This window comes from Apium graveolens, chromosome 9 (assembly GCF_009905375.1).
Source record: "Apium graveolens cultivar Ventura chromosome 9, ASM990537v1, whole genome shotgun sequence".
Lineage (NCBI taxonomy): Eukaryota > Viridiplantae > Streptophyta > Magnoliopsida > Apiales > Apiaceae > Apium > Apium graveolens.
Genome location: NC_133655.1, coordinates 208,162,820 through 208,168,430, shown reverse-complemented (window position 1 = coordinate 208,168,430; position 5,611 = coordinate 208,162,820). Strand labels below are relative to the sequence as shown.

At 33.3% G+C, this 5,611-nt stretch overlaps 1 long non-coding RNA gene across 1 annotated transcript; it reads left to right on the top strand.

Moving 5' to 3' along the window:
* The first annotated feature begins 3,953 nt into the window (after positions 1 to 3,953).
* LOC141684172 (uncharacterized) lies at positions 3,954 to 4,502 on the top strand. The gene is made up of 3 exons (XR_012560571.1): positions 3,954 to 4,008; positions 4,187 to 4,336; positions 4,425 to 4,502. It is a non-coding gene; the product is annotated as an uncharacterized LOC141684172 (long non-coding RNA).
* Positions 4,503 to 5,611: the final 1,109 nt, after the last annotated feature.

The following is a 5,611-nucleotide window of genomic DNA, read 5'->3' as shown; positions in this document are numbered from 1 at the left end:
AGATGTGATAGTTATCAGAAGCAATACGTATTCTTGAAGCTTATTTACAGATTGCTCTGTTGTTGAGAATCCACCACAGAAACTTGGTTCCTTTAATTGGATAGTGTGAAGAAGAACATCAAAGTATGCTTGTTTATGAATACATGCACAACGAAAATTTGAGAGATCACATGCATGGTATGCGTCTTTTAACCTGCCAAATTATATTAGTCAATAAAAATCAAATGACATATATTACTTACACATTCTTCCAACCAGAAGCACTTAGATTGGGTAGCTCGTCTTAGAATCGCATAAGATGCAACTAAAGGTTGGTACCAAATATCATCTGTTCATGTGAGGTAAAAACTATGACTAGTACCATAGCTAAGACTTGATATAATATGCAGGCCTTGAATACTTACACTCTGGATGCAACCCAAACATCATTCACGGGGATGTAAAGAAAAGTAATATTCTTCTAGATATTAATATGAGTGCAAAAGTTTCTGATTTTGGACTATCAAGTCAAGCTATAGAAGATCGAACCCATATTTCAAGTGTGGCTCAAGGAACAATAGGCTACCTTGATCCAGTGTAAGCCATATCATTTATTTTTCAGCGAGCACACTGATTGCATAGTAGCAGAAGACTCATAGGTTGCAGAATTCTTTCTACACCTGATCTTCCTAAATTAAATTAACCAAAGGTAAGTAAATACGTAAAGTGCTCGTCGGTGCATCAGAGCGAGGGTCACAATGGCCAGAACAATCAATAGCGGAGAAGCAACAAAACTGGTTGTTAAGTTCACAGGTCAGAGTGTGTGAAAAAGCTACACCTGTGAATATCACTGCAGATTATAAATACTACAAACGCGTTTAGTTTCTTTCTGATATTGTATTGAATATTAGGCCAGGTCTAAGATAGTATTGGTAGTTTTAATTTTTTTAATAGCAATAAGATGATGTATTTGGTGGTTATTTATTATTTGATGTTTGAGATGTAATTTTAAATGGTGTTGGATGTTATTTTTGAATAAAAGAAGGAAGTTAATTGATATTTGGTTTAATTTTTAAAAATTGCAATATTTAAATATTACATTTTCATTTTATTACACTAATGGGGCCCATATACGGGCCAAATTTTTTTTGCCAATCACTACCTCTATTGTGACACAAAATCTATGTTGTTATATTGAAAAAACATGTTACAATTGATATGTATAGAAACATATTTTGCTGTGTTACCATAGAATGACCTAATGTTATGTTAGATACCTATGGTTACTGCCTTACACCCAACACCCAAAGTGTGTTGTGATAGCCCATTTTTGGCATGTGGCAACATGTTTTGGCATCTATAGTAGCACATTTGTTCGAAATATGTTGTGAACTTGATGATAAATTGGACAAAACACCTTAGTAGATTTAACTTAGTGTTTTTGTAGCTCTCGACGGATGTTCTACAATAGTCCTGACAGATGAACTTTATAGTCCCGACGGATGACTACTGAACATCCATCGAGAGTGTAGCTTATGTAATAATAAGTCTTGTAGCACATGTCTGCAAACAACATTGTATTAGTTGAGTAGATGGTGTAGGATTCTTTAAGTCATGTTGACTACTAGATTGATATGCAGAATAGGGTGGCTAATTGTAAATATAAGATGTCTTGTAATTCTGTATAAGTGAAATAGAGTCAAGTGGCAGAAAGACTCCCGACGGATGATCTACAAAGGCTCCCACAGATAATCAACAAGGAATCCGACGGATGACCAACATAGTCCCGAAGGATGATCATATTCAAAAGAGCAGTTGACAGTGACAACATGTTAGTCGCTAAATACGCGCTAAATTACATGCAAGTATACGAGTTCGCAAGTAGCATAAGATATAAATTAGATTCGTTCCCACAGAGACTGTCTTTGGTTAACTAATTAATTTATACACTTAAGCAACAATGTATGGTTATTATTCAATGCTAAGACGATAACAAATTGAGGTTGTTTATAACTAAGAATTAAACTAACAATTATAATTAAGAGAATAAGAATGATTGAATTATATATATGACAAACGTGGGATTCTAAATTCATTAAATACTTCATTCAATAGCCTTATTATTCTTAACCTTAGCATGCAATGGTGATGACACTAATCAGATTACACGGAACTACTAACCGCCAACTTTCGTTGAACAAATAATGTAAGAACCCTAATTTTTGTAATATTTTAAAACTTCAGTGAATAGTAACTAGAACTAGTTATGTAATACGTATGGAGTTCATCACAAATATGAATAGTGGAATTTTGGAAATCCGAGATCATATTCTTGTTTATCGAGGAAAATAAGTGAATGTAAAAGCCGTCAGAATTCAAAGATTCACGATTATACTACGTGTTTTCATATCCGTAAGGAATGGCGTAGAACCGGGAATATTAAGTGAAATAAATATTATATCATGGTGTTTCTATGATCAAGAGAAAGGAATAAAATTGGTTAAAGGATTATAAGCGATAAAAGAATTCACTGCGAAATGAAATATTATACGATTAAACTATCGGAATGGAACGACAATCGCGTGTACGATAAATAATCAATGAGAAATAAATTCCATGCAAGTTGGCCATGTAAAACCAAGTTAACTAGTAGTTAGGAGATGTAACTAGGGAATTAGAAGCTAACTAGAATAGTTAGTGGAATAGTAAGTGAATAGTGAGTGAATAGTGATTGGGAGACAATGAAGTACAAGGCCATACCTCTTCATTTCTACTCATCTAATTTGTCAACAAAGCCTTTTTTTTGCTTAATATTATGCCCATATATACACACTATCAAGCACATATTATACACTCACACACTTCAACCAAAAATCAAGCCAAAACCCCCCCATCCCCTTTTGCTCTTGGCCTGGTTGTGCAGAAAAGGAGAGAGAGCTCTCTTCTTCACTTCACTTCTCCATCCTTACCTCTATTATAAATTCTATAAAAATTCAAACACTACTAGAATTCTGTCAATAGACATCGGTCCTTAGACATCGGTTGCTCAGACGACCGATGTTAAAGTTCCTTTAGACATCGGTTATTTTAAAACCGATGTTACTACTTATTTTAGACATCGGTCAAGAAAATAACCGTTGTCTATATTTATTTTTCAAAAATAAAAAATGTTAGTTAGACATCGGTTTTTTATATAACTGATGTCTTTGTTTTATAGATATCGGTTGTATTTTACAACCGTTGTCGATGGTTAACTTAAAAAAATTAAAAAAAACACGCGGAAATGTTCCCCCCTTTATTTCCCAATTATTCCCCCTTAACCAAAAAAATAAACCATTTTCCCCCTTTACGATAAAATACATTTCGTCTCTCTCTCAGTCTGCTATATCTCTCAGCTCTCTCTCACTTCCATCTCTCTGGTTCTCTCTCTCTCTTCCATCTCTCTGATTCCCCTCTCTCTCTCTCACCATATCAGTTGATTGCAAGTACATAGGGTTTCAATTAAACCCTAAATTGAAGAACACCTTCAATTAATCAAACTCCATCTACTAAAAACCTTAAGGTCTAAACAAGTTTATTTGTTCAATTCAATTTGTTTGTTCAATTAGGTTTAATTTGTTCAATTAGGTTTGTTCATAATTTTTAATGGTTTTTTTGAACAGGTTTTGAGATTCAGTGAGCATTTTAAGGTTTATACTCTAATTATCTATGTTTTCTTGTTTTTATGACATGGTTTTTGTAGATAAGTTGGGCACAGAGAGAGAATTCTCCTTTACTGTCAAACAAGAAGGATTATGGTTGTTTGTCTGTGTGTTGTAGCGCATATCTATCTATCCTCCCCTTTTCCCCAAGACAACCTGATAGTAGTCAAGCACTTTCCTTCTACCCGTAAATAAGCTTCTACTTTGTAATAATTCTTTGTATCTACAGGTATTGTCTGGTAATTTCTTAGAAGCTTATGGAAATGAGGTAATTAATATACATGATGGTGGTTTGCCATCATTCAAGGGTGGAAACACTAGCAAACAGGTCAGAATCATGGATTTGTTAATTTAATTTTCTAATACATCTGTATTGCGCAATTAACCTTGTATTTTTTTGGATTTAGTAATATATATATATATATATCAATTTACTTAGAAAGTGGATTACTAGAATAATTTTAGCATCTGACACAAGTTAGGTCCTAATTATTTTGATAATCTAGCGAAAAAACAGGGACTTGTCCCTCACCAGTGTTTCGTGAAAGGTTTGTAAGAGTGGCAATGGGGACTACTGAGATTCACAATTGATGCGATTATACTAGGCCTGAGCCTAACAATTTACATACTAAAGAAACAGAAGAAAAAACAGGAAGGTATTTTTTATATAAACAACTCTTTATTCCAAAGAGACATAGGCTATTTGACTATCTTATCTGTATTAATGTACTCATCTTGGGGCAGCAAAGTACAACAACTCACTTCTTGGAGATACTGGGATGATCCAGCTCCGGGGAATTTCTCTGTAGGAATAGATCCAGGTAAAAGTCCTGAACTTTTATGTGGATGAACAGGTCAGGGGTGTAAGACCAATGCCTCTCATAAAATGGAATGGCGAGCTTACTGAATAGTTACCATTTAATGGTTTGTGGTGCTGAGTGTCTACAACACTTCAATTTCTGTTGATTTTAACCCATATATCTCTTGTAATGTTTAACACGACAATATCTTTTATTTCTCTTCAGGATCCTAATAAGGATAATATGGTCACTAGCACGACTTTCTTTTCAGAAAGTACTGGTTTGCCAAAGGTTAGCATATGTGTTTTCTTTAAATACACTTTATTTTTTGAATTGTTAACTCTAGTATAATGGTTAATTGCTTTTCCTCTTCATTCAAGGTTTAATTGTGACAAATGATAATATTTTAGCTACATTTTATTTAGATATTGGTAAATAACGTGCTAAAACAAATAATGGACTGGTAACTTGTTCCTAAATGTAGAGAGGATGATAATCAAGATTGCATTTAGTATAATGCAGATTTTGTGCCTTTCCTCGGAAAAGTAAGGAGTTGCTTTGAATTTGATACAATGAAACTACTCTAAAAAATAGTTTCTATTTATTTTATTTATGTATCATCCAATGTTGCATGAGCTTAGATTTACAATCTGAGCTACAGCTAAATGGTATAGTTATTCAAAAGCCGGAATATGAGAGGTCGGTTCTTTTGATCAAATTTTGTGTCTCACTCGGATCTTATTTAGATAACAAGAATGACATAATAAGTTTCTTTTATGATTTTATGTAATTCATGCCTGCACTTAGCTTAACCGTAATTAGTAAGGCTCAGGTATAATGATCATGTAAGGGGTGTCATATTAATGATGTGATTAGATTAGAGTTGTTTTATAATCTTCATTAATGAAGCTTGATGATGCAATACTGCTTTTCAATGACTTTTAAGCATACCGCTGACATTTTATTTAAGATATATTAGCCATTAACATAAATTGTAAGATTGTTTTCTTTAACAAATAATACATGATATATATTTTATTGGTTACTGTTGTAATGATAGTAGAAATGGAGTTCATTTTTTGGCATGATAAAGAAATGGGCTCAAGGAGGGGATTTATTTATTATGCACCA